Here is a 14,462-nt window from a genome sequence, read left to right on the forward strand (position 1 = left end):
CACTTACTGTGACCGCGTTAATATCGGACTCGTGACCGGGGAACGTCTGTTTACACAAGCCGTCTCGGACATCCCACAGCTGCAAGTAGGCCCAGCGAGGCGTTAGTGCGGGCCCGCACGGCCCGGGTCCGGCCGGGTCAGGACTGGTCAGGTCAGAGGAGCTGACGGACGGCGGGAGGACGCGCGGCGGCTGGCGCGACCGCCGGCGCGGACCACTTACACCAATGGCATTGATGTCAGACTCGTGGCCGGAGAATGTCTGGCGGCAGATCCCTTCGCGGATATCCCACAGCTAGAATAGGCCGGTCAATCCCATCATCAGACGATCGTCACCACATCAGCGGCCACCAGCGCGGCCACACCGGCAATAACGCTCGCGTCCACCTCGCCAAAACAAACAACCCGCCGACCACTTCATGCAGCGACACCGCGCGCACACTGCATCACCAGCCATATGAGGACACGGCTCCTCCGCCCGCGGCGGTCCCACGGGCTGTCAGCCAGCGGCCGGGGGTCGGGCGGCGCGGCGGCCGTACGTGGACGAGGGTAGCCAGGCGCCGGACACGAACGTGAGAATGTCGGGGCGCCAGCGAGCAGAGACAAGTCGCCGTGTGGCCGGTGAACGCAATGCAATGCTGGCCCGTCTCGATGTACAGAGGGCGCTGAGGAAAAGGGGCACGGCGGGGCTGTGACGCCGGCACCGACGGCCCTTCCACGCGCCGCGCGGCCGTGGCGAGTGCACGGATGGCGGCCCGAAACGAGCCGAACCCCGGACCCTCCCCAGACGGGACGCCGACGGTAGCGCGTGACGACGATGGAATTCGCCTGCGGCCGCTTCCAAAGACTTAGGAATGGCCCTACCATAACAGCATGGCGTGCCACGTCACAGGACAATATCACCGGCCAACAAACTGCCGGGCTCCAGTCTCGGTGTGCTCCTGACCACCCATGGCACATTCTATGGCTAATGTCCATCGCAGCCCGCGCCTAGCCCCCGCATGACGTCGTGCCCCGCGCCGCCGGCGGGGGCCGGCCGGCGCCTCGGTCCGTACCAGGTCATGTCGCCGGAGCTGGTCACGATCTGGTTGTCGACGAAGCGGCAGCAGCTGAGGTAGCCCGTGTGGCGGGCAGCTCTCGGCTGACGCGTACGCTGCCCTCGCGCGTCTTCAGGCTGTGGCAGGCCGGCCGACGCCGTTCAGGGCGCGGCCACAGCGAGGGGAGAGTGGTGCATGGCACCACCCCGGTGCCGTGCACGGCCACTCACAGCACGGCCGGCACCATATAGGCCAGTACAGAGTACAGTGCAGTACAGTACAGTACAGTGCGGTAGTACAGACAGTACAGTACAGTACAGTACAGTGCAGTACAGTACAGTACAGTACAGTACAGTACAGTACAGTACAGTACAGTACAGTACAGTACAGTACAGTAGTACAGTACAGTACGTACAGTACAGTACAGTACAGTACAGTACAGTACAGCAACAGCACAGCACAGCACAGCACAGCACAGCACAGTACAGTACAGTACCGTACCGTACGGTACAGTACAGTACAGTACAGTACAGTACAGTACAATACAGTACCGTACCGTACCGTACAGTACAATTACAAACACATCCACATCAGAACACACCACACCACACAGTGTAGTTACGTAAGTAGTTATGGGCGCCGCCGACAGCTCAACATCCTCATCAGTGTAGAAACCATAGCAGCAGTCTGGCAAGACCACGGCCAACTGAGACGAACAACACGACAGTCACAGCGCAGAAACATAATGGCCACAGCACAGCACGACACTGCCGCTGGAAAAGGGGCGAACGCGGCGGCCGCTGATCTGCATCAAATCTAACGGCACGGGACACCGCGTCGGACACGTGCTCGGGCACACGTCACGCGCAACCCTATCTTTCCGGCAAACGGGCATCGTACACCAGTCACGCAAGCACGCACCAAGGAGTCGACCTTCAGCTTCAGTTTGGGCTTGAGGCCACTGGCGAATGTCGCGTAGCCTTCTCGCCGCGGGACAACACGGACAACGAATCACAGAATCGTGTCGCCGGGCGCAGACATCCGCTGCCCTCGCGCCATTGCCGCCGCCGGGGTGACCCGCGACCGCGGCGCGACAGCACACCTGTATATCGAGCAGATGTTGTCCAGACCGCCGCAGGCCACGAAGTTGCCCGAGGGGCGTACGCGCAGGTCATGAGGAGGAGGAGCGGGATGGCGTGCACCTTGTGGTCGAGTAGCTGTCCCAACACGATCAGCTTACCTCCTGGGACGCCGACACCAGATTCCTGTCGACAGACCGTGCGCACGGGTCAGCAAGACGCGCGCTGTAGGTGGCATGCGCGCACACGGACAGCTCCAGGTGGATCGCTATTACCACAGACAGACAACGCATCTTGAGATCGAGTCTCAACGACTTGGGAGACCCCTCGAATGCTGAAGAACAAACAACGAACATATACACGAACAGCAAACATAAAAACTCACAGCAGCTCTGGCAGCAATACAATCGGGCGACACAGGTGGCAACCCGGAAGTGCTACTTCAGACCCCTGAGCCCGATGGCGTCAAAGAACATTTGCGAGCGTGAGACCGCACCAGAGGCCAGACAGGCGATCCTACCACCGGCAGGCAATGCACGAAACATTGCCGACATTTCAGTATTCGCCTTCTCCGGGCTCTTCAGCGGCACAAGAGCGTCACGTTCCAACAACAGGGAACAGCAGCACGACAGCGACAGCCGCCCCATGACGCGACTCCTCATCCGCACGCAGAACCGTGTGCAAAACGGCGCCCGCCAGCCATCGCCATCCGGCTGAGCTTATTCCGCAAGGCGGCCGATCGTCCCGAATACCAATCAGGGACCCGAGAGATGGCCAGTCGCACAGCATGCTGCCTGCCGCCTGCGGCCGGTCACGGCCATGTGTGCAGTGCGGCCCCACGACCAGCGCCAGAGTTCAAACGGTGCCTGTCTGCATTACACGCATCAAAACGCCCTAAAACACACACAAAATACATGTGAACTTCGATGTTCAAGCCTCACGCACGGACTCTCACAGACAGATCCTCGCATCAAATAACCTCCACAATCAAACGCCGCGTTCCTTTCTCCAGCGCTTCCAATCGATATACGCATGCCGTGCATTACCCCAATCCATTTAATCAGCCAAGAAAAAACACTGCCCGGCAACCGCCGGCCGCGGGCGGACCCAGCCCCGGAGCCGGGCGGCGTCGGCGGCCGGTGCGGTGGGCGCGGCCGCCGCCCTCCGGCGCAGACGCCGCCGCTAAATATAGCCCGCTGACCGGCCGATCGATCGCAGCCAGCCGGCGCATCTACTACGGCCGCCCGCCGTCCTGACCCAGTCATCTACTACGGCCGCCCGCCGTCCTGACCCGGTCATCCACTACGGCCGTCCGCCGTCCTGACCCGGTCATCTACTACGGCCGCCCGCCGTCCTGACCCGGTCATCCACTACGGCCGCCGCCGTCCTGGACCGGTCATCTACTCCGGCCGCCTACCGCCGCCGTCCTGCACCCAGTTCATCCACCACGGCCGCCCGCCGTGCCTGACCCAGTCATTCCACTACGGGCCCGCCCCGCCGTCTCCTGACACGGTCATCTGCTCCGGCCCCGCCCGCCGTCCTGAACCCGGTCAATCTGCTACGGCCCGCCCGCCGCTCCTGACCCGGTCACAAGGGAAGGTGGCTGACGGAGCCGTCCCGAGACACTAGTCACGTTTTCTGGATGACTTGGAGGCGCGTCAGTTTTGAACATCCGCCCAATCAGCTGGAATTTCGCCACTCTGGTCGCTGATCAACCATTGCAGACGATGCGGGGGTGAGTCTTGCTCACTCAGCTCCTGTGGTGTGTGCGACAAAATAGCAAACTAATCACACAAATCCGAAGGAAAATCACAACTAAAAAACAGCAACAAATTGAAGGAAAGGCCATGCGATGACGATACTCGCTGGTGCCTTTCCAGGGAAGATCACAAGCAGTGTTAACATCCCGCTTCATTTGTTAATAATCGAAAGGTTCGCGTCACAACACCGGCTAGTGAACGACGTATTCCACGGAAGACCTGAAACATGGGGAAATCAGACAAGCAAACTCGACAGCGTCTGGCACCTGCAGCGCTCCCAGTGGCTGCATCAGCACGGCGCTTCAGCGGAACAGCAAGTTTGCTCGATAAGCTCCGCTCAACATCCGCCTTTCCGAAGACGCCACAGGTCCGCCACGTTATACGTGACCGACACGACCCGGACCTGAGCGAGGCCGGCGGCCGGCGGCGGACCGACGCTCCAACGTCCACTTCCGCGTGCAGTCGAAGAGCCATGCGACCCGGCCGGGGGGGCTGGCCGCCCCGCCGGCGGACGACCCCACCTCACAGCCAGCCGCACCGCCGCCGGCGCCGGCTCACTCGAGCGAGCGCCGCCGCCAGCTCGGCCGAGCGAGCGCCGCCCCCGCCCGGCACGACCCGCCGACGCCCGCCGGCAGCAGGCCCGCCCGCCCGCCGGCCGGCCGGAAGGGTACCGGCCGGCTATTTCGGGCGCGCCCGCCGCCGTCCATTACCTGGGCCATGGGCGGCCGTCGGGCGCGCATCGATTGCCGTTACGTCCGACGGCGGCGGCCGGCCGCCGACAGCCAACGACGGCAGATGGCCTGATGACCGGCCCCGTCTGCCGGTGAATATTTCAGCGGGTGGCCGGCCGCCGCCCCGGCCGCTCCCCGGCCGCCAATCAATACCCGGTGGCGGCCGGCCGGCCAGGTATCAGCCGTTCCGCGCCCTGCGGGTCGATCGCGGCCGCCAGATAAGCCACCGCTCCATCATCGGTCCGCCCGTTCTCGGCCGGCGGGGCAGGCCAGGGCGGCGGCGGCGGCGGCGGCGGAGCTCTGCAGCACGCGGCGCCTGTCGCCGTCGCCGGCTCTCGGTCCGCCCCGCCCGGGCGTGACCCACGCTGTCGCCGGACTGAAACACCCCCATCGGAGGACTCTAGAAACAATGCGTGCCCCCACACCGCAGAGGAGCTACCAAGACCGTCATGAAACGTGAGATCAGTCCCAGCGCTACGGAACCCCTACAGAGAATGATGAGCAACGCGTCAAAAATTCTCCAAACAACGCAAGTCCGCTCCTGTTGTGACGGAACCTCTTCGGGATACGACGTGGCTCAAAACCTCTAGGGATCTCCGAAGGACGGCCATTCCTCCATGTTCTCTGGCACCCATTCTGAATCGACAACAACGTTGCTCCTGACCCCCGTGAAACCGCCCCAGGCAATGTGGTCCGCAGCCACGAAAGTGGAACGCAAATGGAACACGGCGTTTGTCCAGGCTCCCATAGGAGTGGACGCACCTGTTCCACTCTCACAAAGGGGAGAGGACGCCCGCTCCCACTCCTCTGACGCGCCCCTGGGACACGTCGAGCGGTTCGCACCCAGTCTCGGCGACACAGACGGCGCTGCTGGCAAGGCAACGGACGTCGCCGACCGCCCCGACCGGTCCCACGCGGCCTCAATTGCAGCGCCGACGTCGATTCGAAAGACGAAGCGGCTCACTGATACCAACCTCATGACGGCTGAACACCAACGTCATACAGGGGTATAGGTCACTCGCCACGCCCACCGACAACAATTCTCTTGAAGCGCGCGTGGTCTCGGCATTCCCGCGTGCTCCATGTAGGCCACGCGCGCCGTGAGCTCAAAGCAGTCTGCCTGGGTCCGTGGCTGTGACCGCGCAGATGGGGCCGCCCGCAGCCCACAAAACCGTCAGATCCCAGCGCGGCGGGACCGCGGACCACAATCGGGCCACTGAGGAACTACAGGGCGGCTGCCGGTCCCAAGCGGAACCATTGCAGGGGAGGGGCGGGGGGGCGGGAGGCAAGACCGGCGTGGTGAGGTGCGTGTCGGCCGCCCAGCGGTAGCACGACTGAGGGACACGGCCGCGGGCTCCGCGCTGGCAGCGCCGGACAGCCGCGGGCCGCCCCCACACATATCGGTCCACTTCAGCGTGCTGTGAAGCCGAGCGTGCGCAGTCCAACCCCAGCCGAGGCTCGCAGCAGGTCAGTTCTGCGCTGGCTACTAGAGCCGGGGCGCCCGGCGTGCGCGCCGCACCAGGCCGGCGGCGAGCGGCGAGCGGCGAGCGGCGGGGGGCGCGTGACCCGGCCGCGGCGCGGGGTCGCCACCGGATAAGCGGAGAGTGGCGCGCGCCCGGTCCGGCCGGCCCGGCTGGCAGCGGGTCGTGCTGACCCCGCAGCCCAGCCGGCCAAGTGACCCCATCCCCTCCCCCCTCCGGCCTGCCAGCGCAGGCGGAAACCACCGGCGGCAGCGCATCCACCGCGGCGTCAGCGATCGCCGATGCCGCCCGGCCCCGCCCGGCCGGGAGCCGGGCCGGCCGCGCTGGGGGAGCCGCTGCTGGCGGCAGCGACTCCCACAGCACACGCACGCACACCAGTCGCCAGCGTTACGCAGGCGAGTCTGCCCGCCGGCCGGCGGCGGCAGTACGTACCGCGAGTCGCGCCCCAGTGCATGGCGTATATCTTGGCCAGGTGGCCACGCAGTGTCCGCCGGTTGCGCATCTGTATCCGGCCGATTGGCTCCATGCTGGCCGTGGCCTGCACCAGGGTCGTGTCGCAAGCCGCTTTCCGGGCATCCTGTGGGCAGGGGGGGGGGGGGCGGTCAGTGCGGCAGGCGGAGGTGGAAACGATCGGCACCCAGCCGGTCGAGGTGCACCGCACAGGAAAGGGCCGCGAACACTCAGCCGGAGAAATGTCATGGCCATCATTGGGGCTTTACGATGCACTCCAGCTGCTGATATTATTGGGGCACCGCCTGCCTCTCATGCGGCCACGAAGGGCAGGCACCGCGGGGAATCGAACCCCGTACCTCTAGTTCCCCCTCACTAGCAGCTTTCCCACTACACCACCGTACCCCCGGGACACACGGACTTCTCGACCTTCTTAACACGGGTGCAGGACACAGAGGCCGAGCGCTGGCGCTGGCACTGGCTGGAGTAATACGCTAGCAGGCCCGCTCCCTTATGGCGTACAGCAATATGAGCTCTACAAGATTGCTACCGGTACTGGAAATCAGACATGCCATAGGTCGGAGGTCGCAGGCGGCAACGCTCACAGGTCTCCTTCTAGAGCCACGGCCTACGCGTGTCTGTTCTCGTGCACAGGTGGGGCGTGTGCCTGCGTGTGTTCCACACAGCTTACAATGCGACACCCGCGAATCTGTTCGATGGCTCTTTCTTATTGGCGCCACTGACGAGGCAAATGGGAACGCTCCCCCCCCCCCCCACGCCCCAAGCCAAAAAGCACAGCACCAGCGCGCTACAATGACGCCGATAAAACAGTAACGAGTCTCAGAGCTTCTCGCTCACACACGAAAAGGCCAGCATACAACATGACACTGAATCCCACAAAGCCTCAACTTGGTACTGGTAAATGTAGGACCCCTTGAAAAACACCCAGACATAAACTGATGCATACATATATGTGCCCAAGGACATCCTATAAGAAGAGGCAGTCAAATACATGTGTTTGTATCTTCAGCGAGATGAATTACTTGACGATTTGACATCCATCATTCCGGGGTGCTGGATGTCAAATGCATACCGCACTGCAGTGTTTTTAGTGCAGTTCTTTAACCATCAAGCAGTTCGGGTCACTGATCGACATTCTGAGTTAAATATGTGAACGGGTTGTCCAGTGAAACAGTTCATATGTGAACGGTTGTCCCAGTAAAGCAGTTTCAATCTGTGAACGGTTGTCCCAATGAAACAGTTCAATATGTGAACGGTTGTCCCCAGCTGAAACAGTTCAATATGTGAACGGTTCGTCCCAGTGAACATTCAAGATGGAAATTGTCCCAGTGAAACATTTCAATATCGTGAACGGTCGTCCCCGTGGAACAGTTAAATATGTTAACGGTCGTCCCAGTGAAACAGTTAAATATGTAAACGGTCGTCCCAGTGAAACAGTTCAATACTGTGAACAAGTTCCAGTGAATAAGTTCAATATGCGAACATCTCTCTTCATTCACATGACATCGTTCCTTCGGCTTGCTGTTCATCTTTTGCGCAGCATTGTTCTAACAAAGTTTGAGCCTCAGCACAAGTATCATGAGAGGCACACACATGTTCTTTAGTGGCGCTCGCATTGTGACGATACTCCACAGGCCAAACCGTTCGCGTGACCCTGGCAGAAGGAAAAATTATAGGATGACAATGGCTCTCATGCTCTGTATTTGTACAAGCTGATAAAACCATTAAAAACGCCTACAATATCATTATCCCCTCCCCCGCTCCAGAACCAGGGAGCCGCATCATTGTTCGGTCTTGCCAATCCTTGTAATCGACACATCCCCACACTTCCATTCCCAACCGGTCTGATAGATGGGCTACAATACGATGAAACTCCATGCATCTGACAGGTTCGGCATTCTATGTTTGATGTGCATTGAGCAGCCGAGAAAACTTGAGCGCTATGACGCAATGAGCACAGACTGCACATCAGCATGCCAGATTATGTTCAGAGACGCCTCTGTGAACAGATACCACCGAATGGATACAGCCACACCACACTCAACTCAGCCGAACCGTAAAAACACGACAATCTCGCCACAACGGTAAACAGGCCTGTCGCATTTCACCTTGTTTCTACCTTCCAAGCGCTGGGAACAAAGCCGACACAACGCATGCCCCACCCTGTCCGCTAAGACACGGCGTGTCAACAGCTGTCGCAGTGTGTCGCTGCCCCCCCCCCCCCCCTGCGGACGGGACACCTGCCACCTGCCAGCAGCAGCGGCCGGCCCTGCTGAACAAACCTCCGCCGCCGACGACGCTGACGGCGCCGCAGTCGCCCGGTCCCCGTCCCCGTCCCCGTCCGAGGCGGCAGCGTAGCCAACCAGACCCGACCCAGCGCCTCACGCGAGCCCACGCCGGCACCGGCCGACGGGTTGAGCTCACCCGCCTCCTCCGGTGGGGTACACAACGGCCGATCCCGGGAGGCGCCGCCGTGCTTACGCCAGACACGAATCATGCACGGTCGCGAGAAATCCAAGCTTTGCGACGATGTTCAACCTCCTGGAACATTCCTGGAACGTCCGCCGACGCGTCGTCGGCGAAGTAGGAAACGGGACTCGGCGAGGTAACTCCAGTGTGTTCCGTGACCACTGAATGGCACGGTCCGTGCCGTTTGTTAGGCACGGATCTCCACTCGTCAGTAAAGAACGGCAAGTTAGACGCCAAGAAATGGCTTAACACAGGGCGGCCGGAGACGAGCGACCAATGCCACTTGTCACCAAGCAACCCCATGGCACAGCGGGTCGCCACTCTACCCACAAATGTGCCAGTGATTACAAGCGTGGGGCGTATCATTCAGGTGTTTTGGTTCAATTGGCGCCGCAGGGAGCCTGGACCAGCCCGTGCTTCAATCAGGGCGAAACAACGCGAAGGACCTCAGAGGTTTCACGGGTCGATCAGCACCCCGATCCACCGTCGTCAACAGCAGCTGGCAAGGTCTCGGTCTCGGATATCTCCCCACTGAGGCGACCCAGCGCAGCAATGGGACGAGGTCGACTCCGCGTTCCACCGGGCTCGGCCACCGTCTCACCGGCAGACGCAACCGTAACCGGTGCAATCTAAACGGTGACGTCGATGCTGGAGCGCAAATTACGACAGACGGATCTTATAGCACAGGCAATAATGGATTACCCAACGATGAGCCAACGCGAATCCAAGCGATAAGTACAAGGGCAGCCGACGCCCACCGGCTGAGACCTCAGCGCCACTGGCGGCCGGATGGCGCAACTTTGCCGAGCAGCAGTTGCTCTCGCGTGAGAACGCTCGACTAAAGGCGCCTGGGGAAGGGACGGACCGCCGCCAAGCCGCAGTGCCTGGGAGCGGGAAGTCACGTGGAAGGAGAGTTCAAGGGGACACCGTTATTTTCCGCTGTCTATTCGCGCAGGGCCAGCTCTGTGCTGTTCCGTGGGGCACGTTATTATAAATAGAGCGCGGGAAGTTAGTACCCGCTCCGGGCGGCGACAGGTGCTGGGAGCGTCGTACGGCGCTGAGTTTTAAAAGGCAGTGTTCTCTGTGGCTGAATGGTTGAGGTTTGGGCCCATGGCCGGAGCAGGCAGCCACGGAGCATCAGCTGCCACGTTGACATGCCCCGATGCTGAGAGGCTGATCTCTGATGTTTAAGTAGTGAGCGATTTGGGGATTGCCCTACTCTTGTGTCTATGACGTTTCGACTAAGGAAATGGCTGTTTACATGCGCAATTACCCATCAAATACGCGCGTTACCCAGCAAATATGCGGACAGATTAGCGGCAGCCACCAAGGCGGCGTTGTTTCCTGAAATTTGTGTTTCGGTGGCGATAAAAGAACGCATGTTCAGTGATGCAAAAAAACATACACATTCAGCCATGACAGCACAGGCCGAAGCTGATCTCGTTTTATAACACGTGGCGCGGCGCGCGGCCCCGCACAACCCCGTTTGCAATGCTAGCCACTGCCTTAGTCCGATCAGCGCCCTGAGGACATCGGGTCAGCTAGCAATAAATGCTTCCACGTGAAAGTCGAGCACTGCCCCACCTGAGCTACCTCGCTTCCTCACCACTAACGATCAACAAAACAGACGTCTTTGGTTCGATATGAACAATTGATGATTAAAAGCTACGACTTGAGAGGCGTCCAAAAGCTGGGAATCAGAACGGGGCCTTCCCGCCCGAAATAACCTCCCCAAAACGTCCACCCCCACCAAACAGCCGGTGCGCCTATGTCCATGACATGCACCGGGAGCAGCATCTCTGTCCCCTGCCAAGGAGCGCCATCAGTGACCGAGACTGGGAGTGACCCTGGCGCCGCGAGCCCAGGTCACCGCTGCCCCATGTCGGGCGGCGGGCGGGACCCAGTGGGTCAGCCGGGAGTGCGCAGACAACGGACGGACGGACGGGGGGGGGGGGGGGGCGGCGGGTACCGCACGTCTCGGCCGCCCGACAGCGCCCAGCCACACCGGCAGCCCACCGTCACCACGGCCCTCTTGTGCCCCTGGACCGCTGCATCCAGCACAGACCGGTGTGACACGTGCGACGGTCGCACGCGCGAGGCGGCCATGACGCTGAATGCTGTCAGACATGGGAGTGGCTCACATCGCTGGCCTCGGACGCGGGATGGCAGCCCCAGCTCGCGGCGCCAGTTAGTCCGAACAGACTCCATTCAGCCCCGTTCATATGTCCGATGGCCATGCACTGCTATGACAACTATGATGTGACATGCCTTGCACTCTCTTCACGGTGCAAGGGCGACGACATACGTTTTCAACCAGTTGCAGGCCGTGCGTAACTAGCAGCCCCCCTGTCCCTGCCCGCGCTCCTGTTCCTGGCACAGACGCGCACCCAGCGCCGACCGCCGCAGAGCCGTCCTCCCCTCCCCAGGGTGGAGCTTTGCGGCACGCTGGCGGCCGAGCCTGATAACGGCCACATGCGCGGCTCCACCTGGCTGGGCGGCGGGGCAAGGGGCCCTCACCGGTCTGTGGCGCGCCACGTGGCACCGGCTTCCTGCAGTCTTACCCCAGGGGAGGGGTAAGACTAGACCCCAATGACCCCAATGACCCCAATGACCCCAATGACCCCAATGTCAGCATTTACGTCGCACACGCTGTCAGGATGAGCAGATAATGCAACGTGTACTCACTCGAATTGCGTTTTTTAATGTCTCCGCCTCTTGCCGCAATGTGTCCAGCTCATTCATACTTGCTAAAAGTTAAGTATAAAAATCTGAAACGGAAGACAGCACGTCAGCAAAACACAACACCCACACACCGCCAGCTGCACCCACGCCAACGGTCGGCGCCCGAACACCACGCACGTGCCGCTGGCCGTCCGACAGCCGGCCACGCGTCGCCGAAGCCGGCGGCCGCCGCTCACGCGGGCCGAGGTGCGACGCCGAGGACACCGGACGCCGCCGGCCGCGGCAGCGTCCCACAGCGCACACCTGGGCCGCACGGCTCGCTGCTACCGGCCGCGCTTGCCGCCCGCTAATGACTCGAACGATCGGAGCCGGCGGCCAAGCCGGAAATAGACTGGCCAGCAGCCATTTCGGGAGGTTTGCGGATAGAACTGGCCATCGACGCGTCGGTCAGTGCGTCGTTAGTGAGAGCGTTGGCCAGGTGCCAAGCTCCGTAGCTATCGCCACCTCACGGCAGACAGCAATGAATGAGGCGACACGTGATCCTGGATGAGCACGTGCGTCGGACGCTTCCTATGCTCTGCATGTCGTCCGATGACAGCGCAGAACAGTCACAACACTGAACACACGGAAGTCCATGGCAGTCGGGCTGATTTCGTACTGCAGCAGTGATACCACAGCGGTACATCCGGACGAGACGGCCCCCATTGGTGCACCTCCTCTGCCAGCACCCAACTCACGCCACAGCTGACCGCTGGCTGCAACAGCGGCAGGCTCGCTCCCCTCGGCACGCCAGTCCCGTAATAGACCTACATTGGTGTGCTTTACAACCACTTGGCAGCGTGCTGCGGTGCAGAGGTCGGTCGTGACGGCGCCCTCGCCGTGCGCAGCAAGGCAGACGAAACCGTACAGCTCGATTATGTACGCCTCTCAAGAAACCTCAGTACGCTACGAACGGGCCGACCAAACGCACGCTCGCCGCGTTCGTATGCTACACGTCGCCCACGTGTGGTCCCGAGGATTACAGTTCACCGGGAACCTGACGAAGATAGCCGACAATCCCAGCGCCCCTCCCCACTCGAGAAAAGTCGCATGTGTAAAAATCAGACCTACATTTAAACACGATGACTATCTAGTCTCGGGCTATGCCTGCACACTTTACGCTGTGTGTTAAAATTCAAAAGATGGCACTTCAAACATGCCAAAAATGTCGACCAACATCTGAGCGGCGGCGGCGCTGATCTCCGAGGCGTGGCAGCCCATGATAAGCCCGAACAGAGTCACCTCCGAGCTCTCCCACAGCATAACCGCCACGGCTGGTACGCGCAACGCGTGCTAGCCGTGGCAGGAGGGGAGGCCGTCCGCGCCGCGGTGGGGGCGCGGGACGCTGCAGGGAGCGCCGCACCCCGACCGGGGGGGCCGGCACGAGGGCGCCGACGGAGCGGCACGCAGAGACGGACGGGATGGTCGGGAGTCGGCTGCTGACGCCGGCGGCTGCAGTGCCCGTGTCAGTTTCTGCTCCGGGGAGCAGCGCTCTTGTTTCGCGCTCTCGGCCATGCTCAGAGAACGCGTCCTGACATGCGGTGTCCGGCGCGTCCACAGCGAGGGACATTCGGAACGGTGCCACGCCACCAATATCCTCCCAGAGACGCGCCTCGCTGGCTCGCGTATCATCGCGGAAGTTCTGAAAACTTCTCTGCTGTGACGAGTCCCCCGACCCCGACCACGCTCCGCGCGCATCCGCGTTGCCAAACCGTCTCCGGCCTGCGGACGGACGCGGCGGCGTGACGCCCGTCCTCCGGGGTGATATCAGCTGCCGCCGCCCACCCGCGCCGGGTTCTCGCGGTGCCCCGCTGGCCGGCCACCGGAAACAGCGGCTAGATAGACGCGGCCACAGCAGTCGGCGATCGCCCGATGCTGACCGACGCGGCCACAGCAGCCGGCGATCGCCCGATGCCGTCCGACGCGGCCACAGCAGCCGGCGATCGCCCGATGCCGTCCGACGCGGCCACAGCAGCCGGCGATCGTCCGATGCTGACCGACGCGGCCACAGCAGCCGGCGATCGCCCAATGATGGCCAACGCGGCCACAGCAGCCGGCGATCGTCCGATGCCGTCCGACGCGGCCACAGCAGCCGGAGATCGTCCGATGCTGACCGACCGCGCCGACAGCCGCCGCCGCAGGCCGGCCCGCGCTCTGTTCAGGCGCGCGGCCGCCACCAGCCCCGCAGCCGCGTCGCGCATCCGCCACGTGCGTGACGGACGTCAGCGGAGACGTGACGGTCGGTGGAGATGGCCCCGCGGGCGTGGCTCTCGTCAGCTTAGCCCAGCCCGGCGCGGGCCGCGCGTGGCCGAGCCGAGCGGCGGCCCAGACCGGCGCCTCTGACAGACTGCGCCGCGGGGACGCTGCGGCAGTCAGGCCGTGCGCCTGTGACAAGGTCAAGTTCGCTGTCAGCCGAGCGGCACGTGAGAATCGCGGCCGCTCGAACCTCGCCGACGCGCCATGCGGGGACGGGGGCGGCCCGTGCAACTGCGCCTCTCACGCCTCTTGCCAACATCACACGTGACACGGGCGGCCCGTATGTGGGTCGGGAATGCAGACGCTCATCCACGTGTTTTGCTCTTGTCGAGGCTGCCAAGAGCCAGCAGCTGTCAGGTTTAATGTCAGTCCGCAAAGGTCGCCGCGCGCTCGTGCTCCTTCGAGACCACCTGGCGTATGAAAGAGACGCTCTCTGAATCTGTGAGGCGTAAAGCGGCGT

General features: G+C 62.3%; 1 pseudogene; it reads right to left on the reverse strand.

The window, feature by feature from the left end:
- The window catches only part of LOC119110050 (guanine nucleotide-binding protein G(I)/G(S)/G(T) subunit beta-1-like), a 29,806-nt pseudogene that overhangs the window by 4,514 nt on the left and 10,830 nt on the right, over positions 1-14,462 (reverse strand).

This window comes from Pollicipes pollicipes, unplaced genomic scaffold (assembly GCF_011947565.3).
Source record: "Pollicipes pollicipes isolate AB1234 unplaced genomic scaffold, Ppol_2.1 Scaffold_7231;HRSCAF=8579_pilon_pilon_pilon, whole genome shotgun sequence".
In the NCBI taxonomy this organism is placed as follows: domain Eukaryota; kingdom Metazoa; phylum Arthropoda; class Thecostraca; order Pollicipedomorpha; family Pollicipedidae; genus Pollicipes; species Pollicipes pollicipes.